Source organism: Pseudorca crassidens, chromosome 14 (genome assembly GCF_039906515.1).
Source record: "Pseudorca crassidens isolate mPseCra1 chromosome 14, mPseCra1.hap1, whole genome shotgun sequence".
NCBI classification, from domain to species: domain Eukaryota; kingdom Metazoa; phylum Chordata; class Mammalia; order Artiodactyla; family Delphinidae; genus Pseudorca; species Pseudorca crassidens.
The window spans coordinates 74,722,277-74,745,394 of record NC_090309.1 but is presented as its reverse complement, the minus strand read 5'-3'; the positions used below and the strand labels follow the sequence as shown (position 1 = coordinate 74,745,394).

At 40.6% G+C, this 23,118-nt stretch overlaps 1 long non-coding RNA gene across 3 annotated transcripts in view; it reads right to left on the bottom strand.

Moving 5' to 3' along the window:
* Nucleotides 1–23,118, bottom strand: part of LOC137205420 (uncharacterized) — a 429,493-nt gene that overhangs the window by 5,274 nt on the left and 401,101 nt on the right. The window contains exons 15-17 of one of the 3 annotated variants that reach the window (XR_010934128.1): nt 9,635–9,712; nt 2,487–2,575; nt 655–846 (exon numbers count right to left, since the gene is read on the bottom strand). This is a non-coding gene — a long non-coding RNA (uncharacterized lncRNA). The remainder of the gene's footprint in view (nt 1–654; nt 847–2,486; nt 2,576–9,634; nt 9,713–23,118) is intronic. The other 2 variants (XR_010934127.1, XR_010934129.1) reach the window with 2 other exon arrangements.

Here is a 23,118-nt window from a genome sequence, read left to right as displayed (position 1 = left end):
CTCCCTCCTTCTGATTCCTCTGCTGGTTTATGCAAAGCCCCAGTGACTTAACATTGTGCATTCTCTTTGGCGTTGCTTCTTCTTGCAACTCCCTGGGGTCTTACCGTCTAAATGGAAGAGGTTCTGTGCTGATAGACAACACCGACCAAGATAAACTTGGCGGTGACCGGTGTTTGCAAGGTCGCTCTGGGGACCAGTCCAGCTGAGCACAGCAGGGGATGATGCCAGCTGCCCTGGGAGGCCCTCCCATCTCTAAACAAGGCCTGACACTTGCTCACCCAGGACCTTGGCTTATCAATCATGGCACGTCACAGAGCACTTCATGCTCCTTGCTCTTTTTCCATCCACGAGAGAACTGCTGTTTCAAAGCTTTCCTTGGATAGTCACAACAAAATGTTTGAAATGCTTTAAAGAGGTTTGGCCCTTTATTTTACATTCCTCTAGTCACAAGCAGCAGCTTTAAAACTACTTTTAAACACAGCGGGGAGTAGGAAGGGGTTGTAAAATTCAGAGCTTACATTAAATAAATCCTATAAATGTAATTTCCTTTATTAGGAAAGCAGACGATGTCACAGAAATAAGAAGGTAGAGGTACTAGTTGCCTACGCTGCTATAACAAATTATGACAAACTTAGTGGCTTAAAAAAGACAAACCTCGGGGCTTCCCAGGTGGCGCAGTGGTTGAGAGTCCGCCTGTCGATGCAGGGGACACGGGTTCGTGCCCCGGTCTAGGAAGATCCCACATGCCGCGGAGCGGCTGGGCCCGTGAGCCATGGCTGCTGAGCCTGCGTGTCCGGAGCCTGTGCTCCGCAACGGGAGAGGCCACAACAGTGAGAGGCCCGCGTACTGCAAAAAAACAAAAAAACACAAACCTATTATCTTACAGTTCTGGAGGTCCGAAGTCTGAGGCATGTCTCAGGACGCTAAAATCAAGGTGTTTGCAGGGCTACATTCCTTTATGGGGAGAATTTGTTTTTCTTGCCTTTCCCAGCTTCTAGAGGGTACTCACAGTCCTTCACTTGTGGTCCTTTCCATCTTCAGAGCCAACAACGGTAGGTTGAATTCTCCTGACACTGAACTATTTCGAGCTTCTCCAGGGTCACATCTACCTCCAACTCACTCTTTCCCACTTGTAAGGACCCTTCTTATTGCATTGGGCCTGCCAGGATAATGTCCCTATTTTAAGGTACAGTGATGAGCAACATTAATTTCATCTGCAGCCTTAATTTCCCTTTGCCATGTAAGCTAATTTATTCACAAATTCTAAGGATTAGGATATTGACATCTTAGGGGGAGGCACTACTCTACCCACCACAATAGATATCATTGGAGCTATGCTCAGCTCACAATTTAGTGATCCTGATTTAGTTCAATTTCATTGAACTCTGAAATTTGGAAGACAATTTCAGGGGAGTCTGAACCATCCCCACATCCTCCCAGCCTCCCTCGTCCAAAATGGGTCTGCCAAGGTGCTAGCCACATACAGGCTAATCAAGACTCAGGTCCCAGGGATACAAGCTAGAGCAGTGCCCTCTGTGATGCAGAAAGAGCTCTCATGACTAATCTTTGTAGAATTCATGGAAGTGCAAGCTCTCTGAACTGCTCTCCCTTAACCAACTATTTAATGAATCCTTTCCATGTCTTTGGTAAATCATATTGACTGACGGCACAGCATGCTGAAGGCTCTCTGCTAGTTGGCTAATTTCTGATATATATTAACACTGTCACTTCCACCAATTGAGTGGGATGCTCAGCCATGTCAGCTGTGATTGTACCCCAGCCATTTATGCCTGTATGTATGCTCTTGTAATGATGTAGTTTAATTAAATGTCACATAAGCCAATGGAAGACGAACATGAAAAGAGTTTTTTTTTATGCACACCAAGTAGAATGCCTTGGAAAGACTTGATATAGATGAGTCATTTTTAAAAAAGGAAGAGGCAGGCAATTAGATGGTAAAACAAGTGTAAGAGAGAGGAAATGCAGTCATAAAAATCTCCAAGGATTTTGCCGAAAAGCGGACGTGGAGCCAATAGTGGGAAATTAGCTACAGTTAAGAAACTGTAGAACTGGAACATGGTGGAAACAAGGTGGGGGAAATCCTTGATGATTAAACAAGCAGTGTAAGTGATCCTAACCTTGCTTGTACTGGCTGAAGAATGGGTGGGTTAGGTCTGACTGATGTGAACCTCCTGTGTAATCCATCTAAGGATGGATTTGAGAATGGTTTGAGAAGTGCTGTACAGATGTGAGGATTATTTCTAAAAGGGCGAGCAGGACAGCTCTTTCTCCATCACAATAGTTGCTGTTTCCCCAAATCCTCCCTGCCTTCCTGCCCAGAACTAGCGGGAGTATTGGAACACCATTCTGTCTGAAAAATCTGTCAATCTGTGCGTGATCCCAGGCTGACAGATCAAGCCATTGAAATAATGCTTCTCTGAAAAACTATTTCCAGAAAATCCCAGCCCTTTGCTTGGTAACCTTACCCTTTTGAAGACAGTTAGTAATTTGGGGAATATTGAAGAGCATTTGGTGACAGATCTGACCTCCTCCTCCTTCTTGCTCATGAGCGTGTCTAAAGAAAAGGATAAATCCATTCTTTAGTCACTGTCTTAAAGCCTCCGTGGGCCTTGTGCCCATACATGCAAAGAAGTCGGATCTGGGCCCTAATAGATTCAAGACAGTGGACGAAGACAAACCAGGAACGCTGGCTACATATTTTCCCTACCTATCCTTTCTCTGTGGGTTTTTTACCAGTCGGAATGCAGAGTCTGCTGTCTTTGAGACTAGGATCTAGAGCTGCTCTAGAAGGAAGAGTTGGGCCATCGAATGAGCTAGAATCCTGGTACATTTGTGCAGATGCCATGCAAAACATGTGGAATCCAGGTCCCTAACCCTTGACCAGCCCTAGCCCTCAAGGAGCAAGGAAAATGTAATTGTACGTAGATGGGTCAAGAAATAGATATTTTAATATAATTTCAAAACTAGAAAATAAAACAATAGACTTAAAACTAAAACAAGACGATTGACAGTTGAAAGGAAAAGGAAGTCGTGTAAGTGACAGGTATGTCTCATACACTAAGCAAATCAACAAATGGTATTTTAAGTTGGTAAATCATATCTGAATTACTATTAGAAGCATTAAAAATAGAACAGTTAAAAGAAGGTGTGGGACAGGGAAAGAATGTTTTTCTTTTCATTGGATACTCTCTTATACTGTTTGAATTTGTATGTAAATAGTAAAATGTCTAGAAAAACATATGTTAAACTTTTTAAAATGTGTTCCTCTAAAGGAGTGGAAAGTGAGAAGAGAATCCATTTACTTTCCAACCTCACTTCTGTATTATTCTCAATGAACATGTGTCCCCATTGAAATTTGAAACTTGACAGTGAGTGATTATACATTTATAAAGTGGGATATTATGAAACTATTTAAAATATTGTTGTTGTGGAAGACTCATGGCATGGAAAATGTTCATAATATGTGGCCAAACTGCTAAGAAGAGCCTTAAATCCTGTTCCCATGTGGGCAAAATGAACTGAACATATTCAAACAAATTGTTGGCTTTGGAGCTTAAAATATCTATTAAATTATATGTTTTGTCAGTTATAGAAATTATAACAACTTGCTAGCACTAATCAAGTTAAAATAATAAAAGTATAAAAATTATAGCAAAATACTCATGTTGTCTATTCCCTAGAGATAACATTCTAGTGTAGAGTCTTTGGAATTTTTTCCATGAATTTAGAAATTTTTACTCTGTACATATATACATACAGATACATACACACGTATGATTTCATTAAACAAAGTGGGATAACTCCTACTGTTCTACAAAAATAATACAAATGGTTCAAAAATATGTGTAACATTGTTGTACAAGGGCCTCATTAGTTTTTTCTGTGTCCTTCTAAGTTTATAATATGAACTGCTATAGTGAGGATAGTTTTTAAAATATTATCAAAATTATAAAGACTTTTGAATTTAAAATGAGTTCAAAGACAATTAGCTTAAAAAGCCCAAAAGGCTTTATTGAGTTAATGGTACATTTAAAAAAATGAAATTAATTTGAAAGCATTGATATTTTTCTAAAAGAGCGATACATTTAAATTGTTTTTTAATTCAGTGTTTCAATTCAAGAAATTGAAATTAACTCAGTTTAGCTTTCCTATAGCGTTTGCAAATAGGTCTTGGTACTCACATGGCCTACACACCACAACACGCTACCTCCTGGTACTTTGCTGTTCCCCAGAAAGCTGAATTCAGCAGCCCGCAAGCTTGCCTTGAACAGCATTGCTTGGGAAATGGGTGGTGGGGAGCACCATTTAGTTCTTGAGACTCTTAGGCATTGCTGAATGTGATGGTTCTATCTATGCATGTACCCTTTAAAAGGATGGCACTGAAGTTTTAGGCTAACCCTTGTGCTAGGGAAATCTAGTCTGGGAAAAGCTTCATACACCAGCTTTAATTATTGCCATCCCCTGGAAGGCTGCCACCTTGGCCTCCGTATCTGCTGTCTTTTTCTTATGTGCTGCCTCTTCAAACCATATTATGTGTCTGTAATCCCTGTAATGAAAGCAGATGGAAAGACTGCCTTCATTGAGAACTGGAGTGAGAAGGCACTTCCTCTGAGTCCAGCACCCGCTCTGGCACACTGACACATCATGGTCTTGTATGAGAAGAGGAAGAGCCACACCTCTAAATGAGGCCACAGAGTGGGAAACCCAGGCTTCTGACTGGGTAGTGTGATTCACGGCAGCATTTATTAAACCTCCTTTATGTGTAAGGTACTGAACTGGAAGCACATCCATCAGTGAATCAGATTTTTGTGTTCTAACCCTAGGGCCTTCTAGGTAATAATTAGATGAGCTTGCGTAAATGATCTAACCCTAACGTGACTCAGTTCTCTAAATGTAAAATGGGGACAATAAATAATACCTCTGTAAATTTTTTTTTTTTTTTTTTTTCCCGGTATGCGGGCCTCTCACCGTCGCGGCCTCTCCCGCCGCGGAGCACAGGCTCCGGATGCGCAGGCTGAGCGGCCATGGCTCACGGGCCCAGCCGCTCCGCGGCATGTGGGATCCTCCCGGACCAGGGCACAAAACCCCCGTCCCCGGCATCAGCAGGCAGACTCTCAACCACTGCGCCACCAGGGAAGCCCATCAGTTCCCCTTCTTAAGCAACCAAATAAGTCCACACTTCCAACTACCTCCCTTATCAAACTCTCATACTTCAGGTCTCTAATCATCCCAGGGCCAGGTAACAGACAATTCCTGACAGCCCTTATGGCCCAAAGCCTACTAAAATTATCCAAATTAGCCAATCCTAAATCCGCTGGCCCTGCCTTGCTCTTTCTTTCCTGCAGAAACCCCGATAAAGGTGCGTGCCCACAGTGCACCTCCCTTTGCTTCATTACCCACCCCAATGCTTCCCTGAGCGGCATGCTGCGTTCTCTCCAGAGAACTGTGAGTAGAGCAAAACTGTATGTTTCTGTTTTCTTTCTCTTGATCTGTGTTTGGCCTCACCATACCTACCCAAGGTAAGATGGTTAAAACAACCTGCTCTGCATAACTCACAGATTGGTTAAGAAACATATTAATATAATGGATATGAAAGCCCTTTGAACAGTTGGAGGGATTACAGACATATGATATGGTCAGAAGCACCCTGTTCAGTATTGGAGAGAAGCAAAATATGGTGACAGATACACATTGAGGTAGACATAATTAGTGGCCATCAATATCGAGTTCTCTCCTTACTGGGCACAATGAAGACTATCTCACCTAGATCTCTTGCACCTGGATAGAGCCAAGCAACTATTTCTGGCCAAAAGCTGTGAAGTAAAATGGCATGCTTCACTTACAAAGTGAGACACGGAAAAACCCTGCAAGACATTCTAGCTATATCTTCATTTAGCAGTGGATATGGAAACCATGCATGGAGACTGCAGAAACACAAGATCTAACAGCCTAGATCACTGACTCAATATATGCTTGGGAGCCCTTGAGGGTTAATATGACCTCTAGCAACTCTTACTTGAGTGAGAAATAAACTTAGACTATATTCCACCAGAACTGGAGGTATTTTATAGATATTTTTAAAATAATAAGAGAATACTAAGAACTGTCATATGGCTATACATTAGACAACTTAAATTAAATGGAAATATTTTTGGAAAAACACAAATTACCAACAGCACAAGAAGAAATGGAAAATCTGAATAGCAATAGGTCTATTAAAACAATTGGAATTTTCATTTAAAAACTTCTAATAAAAAAGTAGAGGTGTCCTTACTGGTGAAGTCTATCAAACATTTAAGAAATAAATAGTATTTCTATGCCAAGACCTGTTCTAAACAGAAGATGTAAGAACATTTTCAACTTATTTTATTCCTCTGAGTCCAGCACCCGCTCTGGCACACTGAAACCAATACTGATACCAAAACTGATACCACTTTGGTACCACTGATACCAAAACTAGACAAAGATATCATAAGAAAACTGAAGACCTTCATGAATATAGATGCAAAATTCCTTAACAAAATATTATCATATCAAATATAGCAATACATAAAAAAATACATCATGATAAGGTGGGGCTTATTCGAGCATTGGCAGATTTGTATAGCATTCTAAAATCAATCAATATAGTTTATCATATTAAGAAAATAGGGAGAAATACCATGTGATTCTATCAATAGATGTAGCAAAATTATTTAACAAATTTTAACACCTATTCTCATCTTTTAATGTGGTGGAGTTATCTATGAAAAACCTATAGCTAAGATAATATTCAATGGTAAAAACTAAACTATTTCCCATGAAAGACAAAAACAAGGTAAGGAGGTTTGCTCTCACCACTACTATTCAGCTTTGTACTAGAGTTCCAAGCTAGCTCAATAAGGCTAGAAAAAGAAAAAAAGGCATACAGATAGGGAAAGAAAGAATAAAAGTGTTTTTATTCATAGGTATCATAATCATATATAGAGAAAATTCTAAAAAAATCTAGAGAAAAACTTTGAGAACTAATAATAAGTTGAGTAGAGTTTCAGGAAACAAGATACAAAAATAAATTGTATACTAAAACAATTGAAAATTGAATTTTAAAAATACCATTTAGGATAGCATCAAAAAGTAAATACTGGGGAATAAATCTAACAAAATATGTTTAACTTTTGTTCCTTTAAAACTGCAAAACTTTGCTGAGAAAAATTAAAGAGGACTAAAATAAATGGGTGGAAATTACATGTTCATGGATTGAAAGACTCAAGTTGTTTATTCTCCCCCAAATTGATCTATAGGTTCAACTCAATCCCAAACAAATTCTCAGCAGGATTTTTTTAAGAAAGTGATTTGATTCAAAAATGTATTTGGAAATGCAAACATTACAGAATAGCTAAAACAGTTTGGAAGAGAAGAAAAAATGGAGGAATCATATAACTTAGTTTCAAGATCTTCTATAAAGTCAAAGTAGGACATAAGGATAAACAAATAGATCAATGGGAAAGTATTCAGGGTCTGAAAATAGACCCATGCACATATGGTGAATTGATTTTCGGGAACCCAAGTAATTCAATGGGAAAAGATAGTTTTTGCAAGAAAAACTGCTCTAAAACTGATTATTTATATGGAAATAAAGCCTGTCCATTACCTCATACCATACACAAAAATTAACTTAAAATGATTATAGGCTTAAATGTGAGAACTTAAAACTTTAGAACTTTAGAAGAAAGCATGGAAAAAATCTTGACTTTCAGATAGGCTAAGATAGAATAGAAAAAACACAAGTCATAAAAGGACACGTTGATAAATTGAACATCAAAATTTTAAAAATTTGTTCTTCAAAAGATACTAATAAAATGAGTCTACAATAATATATTTGCAATACATATATCTGAAAAATGATTTGTATCGAGAATATATACCATACTCTTATAACTCAACAATATGAAGACACAATCCAATTTTCCAAATGGACAAAATATTTAAAGGGAAACATCAGAAAAAAAGTAATATAAGCACCTGAAAATGTACTTCAAATCATTAGGCAGCAGGAAATGCAAATAAAAACTACTGTACACCTGGGATGGCCAAAATTTTAAAACACTGGCAGTACCAAAAGTTGGTCAGATTAGTGAGCAAATGGAGCTCCATATAGGAGTGTATGAGAGTTGCTGGTAAGAATATGCCACTTTGGCAAACAGTTGATTAGTTTCCTATAAGTTAGACATACCTTTATCATATTAACCAGTCATCCTACTCTGAGATATTTACCCAAGAGAAACAAAAGCATATATTAACAAAAAAACATATATTCAAAGTGTTCATCATAGGTTTATTCATAATAGTCCCAAACCAAAATCCACCTCAATAGCCATGAACACATGAATAGATGAACAAATTGTGTTTATACAATAAATACCACCCTCCTATCAAAAGAACCAAGGACTGACACATGCATCAAAAGGGGAGTGTCTTGATGAATGGATAAAGAAGATGTGAGATATATATATAGAGAGAGAGAGAGAATGGAATGAGATATATATATATATATATATAGAGAGAGAGAGAGAGAGAGAGAGAGAGAGAGAGAGAGAGAATGGAATGTTACTCAACCATAAAAAGAATGAAATGCTGCCAATTGCAGCAACGTGGATAGACCTAGAGAATATTATGCTTAATGAAATAAGGCAGAGAAAGACAAATACTTTATGCTATTACTTATATGTGGAATCTAGAAAATAATACAAATGAATGTATGCAAAACAGAAGCAGACTCACAGATACAGACAACAAACTTATGGTCACCAAAGGGGAGAGGGAGGAGGGGAAGAACAAATTAGGGTTATTGAATTAAAAGATACAAACTACTATGTATAAAATAGATAAGCAACAAGGGTATATTGTACAGCACAGGGAATTATAGCCATTATCTTACAATAACTTATAATGGAGTATAATATGCAAAAATATTTAATCACTATGCTGTACACCTGAAACTAATATAATATTGTAAATCAACTGTACTTCAGTTTTTAAAAGGTTGTGTCTCAAAAACATTATTCTGAGAAGAAAAAAAGGAGTACAAAGTATGTACTGTATGATTCCATTATATGAACTTCTATAATATGCAGACCTCCTCTGTAGTCACATAAAGAAGATTAATCGTCACAAGCCAAATATGTGATCATAGGATGGACTATAAACAGGTAGGCCTTCCTACTTTCTGGAATGATGGAAATTTCTATCTTTACTGTGCTTGTGGTTACACGTATGTACATATTTACCCAAACTCATTGAATTGTACACTTATAATTGGTTCACTTAAATGTATATCAATTACATCTCAATAAAGTTTATTTAAGTTTTAAAAAAGGTAATCAGTGAAAGGTACAGGAAATTTAGCAATATGAAAACAAACAGGACCTGAAATGTATTTTAAATTCCTATTTCATGGTAGAAATACAGAGAAAAAAGGATTCTAATCATGTTCAGATGCCCGTATCTATCTCTGAGTGTCGTGTGTATAAGAATGAAGTTAGCATGTGTGCCCTAGCCGTCCATTTAAAAGAATCATCTGAAATAGGAATATCAAAGACATCGATGAAACAAAAGCTTGAACATCTTCTTTTACCTAATCAACACAGACTTTCTGGAAGCAACAAAGAACTTGAAGAAAGATGCATCTTCTTTCACTGGCACCGCCCAACCCCTTCAATAAAAAACAAACAGAAGAAATCAAAAGATGAGAAGAGAGAGACTTGTGTTTGAATCCCAGCTTCTCTATTTACCAGCCTTGTGATTTTGGCAAGTACTTAACCTTTTCCAGACTTGCTCTTCTCATCTGTTAAACGAGGACAGAAAAGATAACTCATGAATTCTTTGCAAATATTAATAGAATACCATATGGAAACTGCTTAGCAAGGCTTGAAATATAATATACTTGCAGTAAATAATGGTTAGGAAAAAAAGGTAGCTCTTGTTACGTCAGGTTTTTGTCATATATTCCTTTTTATTTTATATCAGCATGTGTTTCCCAGAATTGCTGGGGTTTCAATAGCCTTTAAAGCACCGTAAGTTCTGCTGTTAGAATATATTCAAATTCTTTAGGAATAAGATAATACACAAATGTTTTATATGTTCTGTTATCATTTTTCTCTTTGTTGTTTGTTTCTTCTATAGGAAAATTAATGGAAATGCAAAAGGAACGTAGAGATGACTAATTTCAGAAGCCTAGGGAAACCAGAGGGGACAGATATGGCAGTTTAAATTTAGGTTGAATTTACTTTATTCTGCATAGTTTGAAAGGAAATGATGTCACCATTTGGACTGTGAGGAAGTAGGAAATTCTTATCTGACCTTGTGAATGATGAGACATCTCAAAGTCTTATAAATGTAATGGCTGACCATCCTCAATGTTTAAATCTTACCCATCATTCAGGCTTATTCAACTATTTATTTACAGTTTCTAAATTTATTGAAATCTGTTCAACTGCTTTCAGGCAACAAACAGATGGAGTTTAGGAATGGTGAATTCAAATCATCAAGCTCACAAATAGAGAGAATGGACTCGGTCTAAGAACAGACTGCATTGTTGAAAATAAAACGTAACTTTTATACACCAGCGTTTAACTGCTGGGAAGTTCCAAACACTGATGAAAACAGTTGGCTGTCCATCTGGAAAAGGTATTTAAAATTAACTAAAATGCAGAGTGTTATTTTAAGGTAACAATTGCTTCCTATAGATGCCCATTCTGTTCAAAAGTAGGCCTCAAAGTCATAAAATATAACATTGGAATCTGTTAAAGGCTAAACTGCGGTATATTAAAATTTTTAAGTTTTTTTGAGCAAAAATCGATTTCAATTGAGTAGTGCCAAACCCGAAGCGTTTATGAGTACTCCACCTACAGGACAGATTTTTATGGAGTAAAGGCAGAAGCAGAGTAAGGAAAAACCATTGACTGGCTATAGCTTAAAGTCGACTTGGCTGTTTGTGATTGGTTGCCCTTAGGGTTCAATTTTGAGGCATTTACAGGCTTAGATTTTGGTTTGCTTACATATGCTGCCATGGTGTAGAGCAATACCAGTCTCATGGCCTCCTTATTTAATTAATTTAAATCTCAATAATCTCAATGCTGAGATATCTTCTGTAACTCTAAAAGTTACCGTTGAATCACTTTAAAATTGAGAGAGGTTGAAGGTAGTAACTAATGTCAGCAATTTATGATGAATTCAAACTATGAAAATGCCAGATGCTAGGTTGTAAGATATATATGATTGCATTTAACAAGGTTTTCTTTTCACACAATGATTCAAGGATTTTAATAACATGTTCTAATCAATAGCAAAATGCCTGACCAAAGCTATTAGCCTCAGCATTAGAAGGCTAAAAGGTAATACTATCCCAACGATATCATAGCTACTAAGATAGTATGGCAGCAGTTAGCCTGGACATATGGTTAAATTACTTACATGTTACCCAGAATAAATCAGGGAGCAGACACACCGCTTTTCAGAATTAGAATCACAATGAACCCACACAGCAGGTCTGCAGCTGGTGGGTAAATCCTTTTGGGAATCTTGTTCTGCCCCCGCAAATATGCAAGTTCCTAATCCTGGCCACAGGCTTACAGGTCATTGTAGCAACAGCAAAGTAGTCTAGTCTCTTCCATGACTACAAGACTCCCCTGTGTATTCATTAGCCAATGCTAACTTTAAGAAAGGTGAGATAGGCACAGGGCCACCAAGACATCCATGGGTTCCTCCACATGTCACAGCCTCCCTTGCAGTTGGGTCGGGGCCAGGAACTGGATTCTGAATAATGGAAAAGAGTGGAAGTGATAAAACTTTTTGTGGCCTATTGAAAGCCTTTCATCATGGGATCCATTCCTTTCTTCCCCTTCTGTGGCAATGCAAGAAGTTGTGGAAGCAGCCCAGGACTTAGAATTCACTGTGTGAATAGAGACCCAGGAGACATGTCCAAGACACACTAGGTGTTGCCTCAGAAAGATATGAACATCCTCTTTTCTGTTATTGTTATTAAGCCAATGGGGTTGCAGGATTTATTTGTTATTGCAGCATAGCTGACCATATGCTGACTAATAAAAAGGATCTTCCTGTTTTGACTATAACACAGTGGCAAATACTTTTGATTCCTTTTATGCCTGATAAATCCCTGAGAGATTTCTGTGAGAAAAGATAACTTTGCTTGATATTCAACCAACAAGAAGGCTTAGATGTATAAAAGAGTAATTTCAGCCACTATCCAAAATTAAGAATCATATAACCTTCCATTTGTACAGCCATATCAGCTTTTTTCATAAAGCTTCATGCACACATCTTCACAATAGCCCTAGAGCTTTTTTTTTTAAAGTGTATAAAAGCTCAACTTTACAATTGAACAACGTGAGTAATAGCAGGATTTTAAGCGAGATGTCCGGGAACTCAGCTAGTGAGAGCACAGATGAGACAGGCTGCTGCCTTTGGTCCTTCTGTAATCAAGAAATGCTCCAAGCTTTCAGCCTTGTTGCAGCTTTTTACAAGCTCCTCTTTTAATGACCTTTCTCCGTTGCATTCCTGACTTATTACCTCCCTGGCTCCCAGCACTCTTATTTATATGCAGACTCATTCCAGATGCACATCCCATTGTTTATGCTGTGTTTACTATGTTGTCTCCTAACTAGAGTCCATTATCTGCTGAAACAAGAAGGATGTTCACGAATAAAACACAGCTTGCTTGTGGCTGCCAGACGAGCCGAGCAAAGATGTATCTTTGCTGATGGGGAGTAACCTGCTGTTTTCATATGAGCTTCCCCTTGGGTGGCTGCAACAGTATGAGAAGGACTAGAGGGCTGAGAGCATGTGACTTACTTCAGGGAGCCAAGCCAAGTGTCATTTCAAAGTCTCACTTCCAGGCAAGCTTTGCCCTCTGACCAGGAACCAAGCTGCAGGGTAGATGGGCCACAATCAGAGCTTCGGATAGACTCGAGATCAGGGAGGTTGCACTTGTAGTCAAATTGACTTAAATAGAAGAAAGAAAGACTGTGAAGGTGGCTGGAAAATACCTGACCTAAATTAACTACTTGGAGTATTGAACATAGCTCAAAGCCAGGTTCAAAAGCTGTCTCTACACTTCTTGTCTGGATCATACATCTGGCCTGTTTAGAGAAATAACAAGGAGAGATGCCTCGCTTAGGTGGTGGGGGTAGGTGTGGCATGAGGGGCTGAGCACAGGGTGAGCCACTCTCACCAAGAGCCACAAGCCAGGCTGGGCCCCTCCCTCATCCCTTCTGCCAAGTGTTAACGGCCATTATGGAAGCTGGTAAAATGTAGACTAATGTAGATGTAATGTAGAGCCTGCTGGCTTTGAAGTCAGACCATTATGTTTTCAAAATCTGGCTTAGCACTTAATAGCTGGGTGACCTTGGTCGAGTAATTTAACCTCTCTATGACTTGGTTTTCTCATACGTAAAATAGGAGGTAAGAATAACTACCTTTGTTGATTGTGAAGATTGGGAATTATATATACAAACGTTCATACACATATATAATGCTTGGCGTGGCATAAGCCCTGGCATATGATCAGCCCTCCGTAAATGGTAACTTTTTAGTCATTTTTATAATTGTGATTATTACACGAAAAACTGCTTATCTGTGCTCTTGCTCTGCTCTACCTCTCACCATCTCTATGAAAACCATCTGTGTAGTATCAACCCCTAAAAACAAACAAGCCCCTTTCGTATGGAATAGAAAGCCAGCAGAGGGCCAACACTTAGTAGATACTCAATATTTCAATTTCTTGCATTGAATTGAATTGAACCCAATTGTGCCCCAAATTTTATATCCATAGGCAGCTTCCTTGGTTTGCTTTATTGGCTTTGATATTCCTCTAAAAATTAAGCTTGGCTTACTCCTGCCTGGAGCTTCTGAGTGTTTTGGCTGAAGTTATGAAATGTGTATGACTTTTTGTGTATGAAGAGTTTTATATTTGATCATGTGCTTTCACGTAATTATATTAATACTGGGTGAATTAGAAAAAAAAAAAAAGAACAAAACTGATGGATCACATTTCTATCTGTATACTACCCATTTTGGACTGGTCTTCTGAAAAAAGTAGAAGAGACCCACAAGGAGGCTTCAGAATGATAGCTATGGGTGAGAGTTTCATATTGTAGAATACTAGTGTCATGGCTTCTAAGGCTGTGGCAGTGTCTTAAGATTAGAAGGGAATTTAGAGGTCATCTAGTCCTACCCCCACCCCAGGCACTGTCTGCCAGCTCCTATCAGGGAAACTGTGAACAGCAGTGGCTCCACAGGCCCTGGCACCAACCCCAGTTCATACTGCCAGGCCCTGGGGCACCAGATGCCCACAGCTAAGGAGGGTCTAAGGAGGGTCTAGGGCTGTGAGGATCGTTTTGACCACTGCATACCAAGGAGTCTTGCCTAGTTGTCTCCATCCTACGAAATTAAACAGTAATGGGCAAGGTTTATTGAATTAAATATGCTTTTAAGGCATAGAGCTTGAGAGTATACGTGTGTTCATACGCGCTCATATGCACATTTCAAGGTCTAGATTCAGTTAATACTCACAACGAGGACACACAGTGGGCACACAGCACAGTGCAGTTCACACACGACCTCTTACTCCTGGAGATCACATATTACTTTTTAAAGAACATCTAATATGCTTATTAACATAGATTTCATTTAGCGCACACTTCCTTCGTGAAAATGTATCTTAGGGCATGCATTTGTAGTGCTTCCTTTATATCCCTGGGAGTGAGGGGCTGGAGGTGGAGTCACCATCTGCAAGCTTAGGTAGTTTAAGCCCCAGTCCAGGCAGTGACCAGGTGAGGGCATGGGTCCCATCCTGTCCCTGCAAGGGCTAAGTTTCTACAGAACTAGGCTTGGGTGGGGATGTCTGCTCCCTTAGCTGCATGCCCAAAGGTCTATTTACATTTTAAATCACTGTTGTGTCATCGGGTTACATTTTGATAGGTGCCAAGTAGTTAAGTTCAGAATTTTTACTCTGAACCGTAAACAGTTTACTTTTCAAATAGCATAATTTTTGAAGTTTTTATTCCTCACCATCACTAAGAAAGCTATCAAGTTTTGGAATTTCATGGAGAAATGTGAAGTGGCCTTTGTAAGCGCCAGATGAACCCTCTGAGGCCTGACATTCTCAGCGTGATGGCTCTATTTACATATATATTGTCCTTCCTAGGAAATGCTAGAGGTGTGGCTTTGGGATTACTGTATCTAGGCAGCTCTGGCTGCCATAGGGGCCTTGTCTTTCTTATATTCATGTATGCATTCATTCATTCACTCACTCACTCATTTATTTATTCATTCAAAAAGAGTTTATCGTTTCATCTTTGATATCTGGGGAAGTCTGGGCTCTTGTTCTGCCATTAAGGAGGGTGTCAGGAGTCAGGAGTCAGGTGCCTAGAGTAGAGAAGCCAAACACTCAGGTTGATAAGAACTTCGAACCTTAGCAATTTTTATCCTGCCCAAAGAATTTTCAGTCAAATAAAGAAATTGTATGGCTGTTCACCTGTGGTTCATTTTGAGTATCTGAGATCCTTCTAGAGGCCTTCTCAAGAAAACCAACTTGTATTTATCCTTGCATTAGACTGGTTTTGCCCTTCGCCTCCCTTCTCCTTGGCTTGAGTTTTCTGGACTCAGCTCATTAAGTCTTGCTGAGAAGGCAAATAAAGCTCCCCTTCAAAAATGGGGCTGAGGAAGGAGCAGAATTCCAGGGCGTGCCACGCCTGCAGTGAAAAAGTTATACCAGCTCCAGTGCCTACCACGTGTGCCAATAACTCCAGCGAGAGCGGCAGCAGTGATGTTAATTACAATGATCTGAGCGGTAAGGATGCCGCAGGCTCTGGACTAAGGGCAAACATGTATCAGTCATCCAATGAGATGCTTACAAACCACCCTGAGAAGCGGATTTAGTGTCCCCTCTTTACAGATGGTAAAACTGAGAGCACAGAAGTCACGCCGGCTACCCAAGTCCCTCCTCCAGGCAGCTGAGGTGCGATTCAAAGCAGCCATTGGGCTATGCTACCTCCCTCAGCCAGTTACCATAGCAAAAAGGCAAAGAATGGTATTTTTAAGCTTTTTAAGCTGGAGTTTTTAAGCTTTTATAATGTCCCCATATTTATTATCTGTTTCCTCATTTTGCCTGTAGTGTTAATCAGTAAGAGTCAAACAGACTCTGACATTGAAGAATTCCAAGGGATATAAGAGGATAAGCACAGTAAAAAGAAGGCAAAGGTAGTCTGAGTTGATAGATCCTGCTTCAAGGAAGAAAGCAACCTGAGACCTAGATTTAGGAAGAGTTTCTGGGATATAACCATCACAAGGCCTCCATGCTTCCCCACAAACATCTGAAAGTTTTACAGAAGGATAGAGAACCTTACTACATAAAGAATGAGAAGCTTAAATCAAAATACAGTTTTTGGATGTGTTCATTGTTTTCCATCACTTGACCTACTTAGTGCTCCTTAATCAGGAATACATACACAGCCATGCAGCTGAGATTGAGCACACAAATTGAGATGAAGAAAGATGGTTAGGAAAGCATCTGGCTGGTGTGCATTCAGTTCATTCATTCAAGAAATGAACAGATTCTGAGGCCCACTTCAGGGCTGGGTGCCAGGATCAGCAATGAGAGAACAGGCAAATAAAGCACAGCACCCTTGCCCTTGAAGAACTGATAGAGTATATTGTATCGGGGTGGGAGGAGAAACAAAGATGATCCACTCAGAGGAGTAAAGGCTCCACACTCGTGTGTCAGGTGTGGGGGACACAAGGCAGTGGCTGAAATGTCTTAAGGCTATACATCTTCCTGGGTGACCAGAGAATAAGCACACATTTTTGCCTTGGCAATGGGGTTCTCACACATGGGAGTGGAGAAAGCCAGAATGCGAGCACATTCTGTGGAGGAAGAGATAGAGAGATGCTCAGAGCTTGCACCTCTCCCTGACAATGAGAGAGCAGCGTGGAGGGCCAGTTCAAGGCAAGCCACAGGTCCACAGATGGGGAAAGATTTAAATTCCCAAAACAGGTCACATATGCACTGGGCAATTGTGTTAACCTTCACATTTACATTTTTGTTTTAAACAACATAGAGTGGCAATGGAGAGATGAGGTCTGGTAAAGAGTCACTAGGGTGATAATACTTGCTATTAATGTTGAAGGCTGGGAAACAGTATATCAAGGAAAAAGGAAAAGAAGAGAATACCAAGTGGAGGAAACAGTGTCTTCAAAGAAGGTGAGGGAGAGCAAGGTGATCTGTCCTCCTGACACTCAGGGGTGGGCCTTCCTTCCACTCAGGGTCACCATAGGTAAAGGAAGATTCCAACATGAGTTGGTACCTTAAGGTGTGTCTCCCACAATAATACTGACAACAAAATGCACATTATTTTTCTTTTGCAAAGGATTGTACCCCAATCATCTAGTTTCCAAAGGTGGAATTTAGATCATGTATTTTTAAAATATTTATGGAACACATTATAGTCCTGGCCCCAAGTAAATACTGATGTGAGAGGGAAAGAATCTGGGTCGGGGGTGACAGAGCTGATGTTATACCTCATAAGGCCTCAAGCTAATGGTCCAGTAATGTAGGCAGAAGGCACTCATATCTCTGAAAATAAGACAGTAGATAATAGATGTGAAGTGGTTAAAACAAGCCAGGTTCTTGAAGAGAGCAGACCTTGGAGGAGGAGGGGGCACTCCTCCTTTGCCAAATGAATTAAGTGGCTTGACAGATGGGGCAAGGAAGAGGGTGTTGGGCATTCCAGGAAGAGAGCATGTTATATAGTAATGCAAAGAGCCACCAGTGTGGGGTAAATTTGGGAATGATAAAAATTATGTAAAGTATATATCAGGGACTCCCAGAAAAGAAAGATTAGAGCCAGATTCTAGAGGGCTAGGCTAAGCTTAACTTTTAGTAGAAAATGGGGGACCCTTGAATTTTCTTAAGCAAGGCAGTGACTTAAGAAGATGAACCTGTCAGGGAGCATGGAATAACTGGCGTCCAAGGAGCAGAGAGGCAGAAGGTCCAACTGAACCCCTATCATCTGAGACTGAAATGATGAGAACTGGATCAGAGTTCTGGTGGTTGACATGGAGACGAGGGAAACAAATGGAGAGATGATTAGAGGTGATTTATACTGTGCGTGAAATATTGAATGAAATAAAATGTGTGAAGGAAGGTGTAATGTTATGGAGAAGGTGCTGAGGTGTAACAAGAAAAAGGATGTTCTTAACAATCGTTCACAATACTAAGCATGCCTTAGAAGAGTTATGGAGAATGAGGTTTTAGAAGGATTGGGGAAACCACTCACAAGTTACACACACAGCAACCCCAGTACAACCACCCCAGGGTGGTGACTGCTTTTCTACAAAAGCACTAGCTACTTCCCTTTCCCTGAGCCTATCCAGTCTTCTCCTTTCCTCCACACCGCCCAAGCCAGAAGGACAAAGAAAAGCTAAGCAATCTGTGGGATGCCATTCAACATATAGTTTATTCAGGGCAACCAGGAAAGTATGAGATGATGTACCAACTCATCCCAAACCTGTCCCTGAACAGGAAGAAAAAAATCTCAAGCTATACAAGGTTCTATGTGAAAGTAGGTAGGAAATATTTTGAAAAGTAAGGAATGGAGGGTAGTGGGATTGAAGCATTGGCGTCACATCTGTTTCCCGATGCTTCATCTTCCTTATCATGGCTCTTGGGAGCCCTACTGAGAACCACAGGGATGGGAGAGGATGCCAGCACTCTGGAAAGAGTACCCTGGGGAACCACAGCATGTTTATGAACATACTATGGTCCTGTCCTTTCTAAGAAAAGTAGGTTCTGTCGTCCATAACTCTTCCCCTACCTCCTTCCCAAAGGCTAACATTCCAAAACAATACTAAATGATGAGAAGTTGCGCACAAGAAGGCTGCAGGAGACCCTGCCCCTTTAAATTGAGTTCATCTCCTTGTGCTGAGTTAAACTTTTGTCCCTATTTTCAGTGGGAGCAGCAGACATCTGCCTTTCAGAGACCTAGTCCACCCCACACCTAGCTCCTTTCAGTAGCTTCCAGACTCCTTGTAAGTCATGGAGACTTACTGACTTCAGAATGATTCCTTAAATATATTCTGCAGTCAATGAACCTGAGGACCTAAATAGTCAAATAATAGAGAAGGTTCTGTAAGTGGTTATTTGTTGTGTCCCTCGAGTGATCATAAGACATTGGTCTTCAAATTGTTTCTCAGTTACCTGGCGTGGTCTATCTGCAGAATCTCCATTGTAAATAAGTGGCTGCCTCTGAAGACAAGATTAGAAAGCAAAGGTTAAGACGACGACATCAGGAGCCCCATATTCTTGGAGGCTGATGCTTCTCTACGGACTATGGATATTTAAATCCCGCGAAGTTTGTGCCCTATTTTAACTGAACCACCCCACTTGATGAATGTGCCTGTTAATTTATTTAGGAGTTGGTTTTCTTTAAACTATGACATTCAGTTTCCCCTGAGACGCACCATTCCAAAATCAATGAAGACCTATGACTTATATTTATATGCAATTCAGTGGGAGAGAAAGAGATTTTTGAATCCTTGTGGCTGGGGATATAATACTAGGTACCTCCAGCTCATTAATTAATTATTGCTATTAAATGAGTGTCTACTATCTGCCGTATACCAGTCTAAGTGCCAGAGAATATATATATATATACACGCACAACCAGTCTTTAAGAGGAGTAGATAATCCTGCAATCTTGCAGGAAATAAAGATCAGACAAGGAAAGTAGAACTGTGACACAACAGCATTAGGAGAGGAGAATCTGAAATAACGCTAATAATAATAATAGCAATAATCATAATAAAACGTATAAAGAGCATGCAGCATAAGTCAAGCACTATTCTAAGTATTTTGGATACGGTAATTCAATGAACCCTCTGAACAGCCCCGTGAAGTAGATGCAGCATTTATCTCCATTTTACAGATAAGAAAACGTAGCTCATGGAAGTTACGTAACTTATTCAAGGTGATAAAGCTAGTAAATGGCACGGCTGGGTATTGAACTAGGCTTATACAGTTTAACTCCAAATGCCATGCTCTGAACCACTGTGTTATTGGAGCACGGTGCTGAATGTTCAGGAAGGTTTCTTGTGGGAACTAGGTTGTAAGTCAGTTCTAAAAGATGAGCTAGAATTTAGAAGTGTGAAGAAGAGGAAAAACAACATTCCAGATAGCACTAACAATCTGAGCCTTGTTTTGGAGGCAGAGGTAACCACGCAGGAGTGAACAGCACAGTGATTAAGTGTGTGATCCCTGGAACCAGACTTTGCAGCTTCAAGCCCTGGCACCACCACTTACTAGCTCTGTGACTTTGGACAAGTTCCCTAACCTCTCTGTTGTCTTGCGTTTCTTCTCATAAAATGGGCATAAGAAATAGTACAGAATGGTAAATTGGTAAGCACTTGTAAACCACTTAGAACCACCCCCGATGCATAGTAAGTGTTGTATGAGGCTTTTCTGAGTGGGTAAATGTAAATTTGGGGCACTGAGAGACAGACCTGGCTAAAAAGCTAAATGACATTCAGCTGCCTGTCAGTATGTATCTTCCCTTATTTCCCTCACCTTCAAGGACCATCTCCATGGCATCCCAGCATAATTTTTGCTTGGGGATAGAATTAGAGAACAGCTCCTAGCCAAACCCTGTGATAAAGGACACCAGTGCAATTTCCATCAAAATAACCACAAACATTCACCCAGAGCCTACATGTGCAAAGTACTTTTAGGTGTAGTTAGTAATTAAAAAAAAAAAAAAGGAACAAGAAATTGCAGTTTGAATGCCTCCGGGTGGAACCAGCTGCATGGAAAGCCGTGGCTGTATCAGGCTCGTGGCTGGCTGCAGTGCAGGGCAGAGATATGGTTGGTTCCACTGCTCAGAGCAGCCCCAGGAGCGAGGGGATGAGTCAAGGGGGTCAGGAGCCCTTACTAGCTCATTAGTGTTTCTGGATTTAAAAGAGAGATTCCCAAATCCCAAGAGGTGGCTTACGGCTCGAAACAAAACCCAGTGCATTAACATCCTCGTATTCCAAAATGCTCCCCAAAGCCCTGCAGTTATGCTGATAGAATGTGATTTATACCAAGATGAGTGATGCCAAGGCCCAGACTGGGGAGGCAGCTGAGCAAGGGAATAATTGAGAATGCTATGAATTTCTCTGTTTGTGAACCTCCCGATTAAATAAGAGAAGTGCATCTCAGGAGTCTGGGCCCCCAGCCCTAGACCCTGCTGGCCTCTCTGCCACACTGTGCCTGTGGATGGCAGACCTAGTCTGTCACTGCATCAGATCTCTGCATCTCAGCTAAGCTCTGGGCAGCCCAACAGGTTTTGGAAAGTGCCACAGAGGCCATCTCTAAAACCCTACACTCTGAGTTTGCTATCTTCAGTGCAACGGTTACCCAGGAGATGGTCCTAGATCCAGCTCAAAGGCTGCTTCAGTTTCTTTTGGGAGGATATCCTTGGGAGGATGAGATGGGAACACGCTGGTGAAATAAGGAGGGACACAATTCACACGATGCAACAAAAATGCCCATATGCATGTTTGAAATGTTTTCTCCAGATTAGCAATATTACGAGTTCGCTTTTCTCTTACAGTCTCGCACAGCACCTCATGGTCACCACTGCAGCCCGGGCAGAGGATGTTAAGAAACAGATCGGGAGCATGCTCTCAGGAGTCAGGCCACAGTTTTCTTTCAGAGCTCTACTGTATTAGAAAATTGTTTACACATGTTCATAAGCTCCTATCTAAGGCCATGTTCAATTAGAGATCAAATGACTATTATTTTCAACTTGCGAGTCAATCAGCGTATTAGTCTAGACAGGCTACTTGTTGTAACAAACAACTTCCAAGTCTCAGTGACTTCACCACAATAGAGGTTTATTTCTCACTCTTGTCACCGTCTAATGTGGTGGGGGCAGAGGGGGCTCTGCTCCACATAGTCATTAAGGGATTCAGGCTTTTCAGATATAGTGGATCCCACCATCTCCTAGGACCTTGGCATTTTACACTGGTTTCTCCCTCTCCCACTGGCAGACAAGCAAAAAGTGAAGGCGTTAGGAGCCAAATTTGGAAGTGACATACATCACTCCCACCCACATTCTATTGTCACATGGACAGCATTTCCACAAAGGGGAAGTAGGAAAATATAGTCTATCTCTACACGCAGGAGGAAAGGGAATTAACAGAGCTTAGTGAACACTTCCATTGTCTGTGCAGTCAGGGAGGCTTCCTGGAGGGGGCGCTACCTGAGTGCTCTAAGGATGCACGTTCTTGTAGCCTCCCCTGCCTCTCAGGTTGGAAGTAACCTCACAGGTCATTTCAGTCACTGTCTCACAGTTCAGCAAAGCAGAAGCTGAGTGCACAGTAATTGCTTGGACAACATTTGGTGTTTGATCTTAAATGGGATCTAGAGGGAAATGCAGCAGACAGAGGGGCTGAGGGTGGACACTGGACCCAGGGTCCAGAGCTCGGCTATTGATACTGCCTGAGTGGGAGTGAGAGAAACGCTGGCAGGATCCCTACACATTAACTCCGCTAATGGTGGGCAGGAGGGTGGGCAAAGGAATCTGTCCGATGCTTTGCAGCTGTTGTGTGTATTAGAACTATCTCCTCTGCAGTGAAAATATCTAGACAACTTCTGCTGAACACCATGTGTATTTGACAGTCACCTGATTTGGTTTCACCAAACAGTATCTGGAATATATAATCTGAGACATATGTAAATACTCATTCATGATGAGCCCATTGTTGCTCCTTTTCTCTGGAGTTAAAAGATTTCTAATCTTGGGCTTCTCTGGTGGCACAGTGGTTGAGAGTCCGCCTGCCGATGCAGGGGACACGGGTTCGTGCCCCGGTCCGGGAAGATCCCACATGCCGCGGAGTGACTGGGCCCGTGAGCCATGGCCGCTGAGCCTGCGCGTCCGGAGCCTGTGCTCCGCAACGGGAGGGGCCACAGCAGTGAGAGGCCCGCGTAACGCAAAAAAAAAAAAAGATTTCTAATCTTGCAGTTTAAAAATCCCACTAAAACTTTTCGATGATAAATCTCTGCCT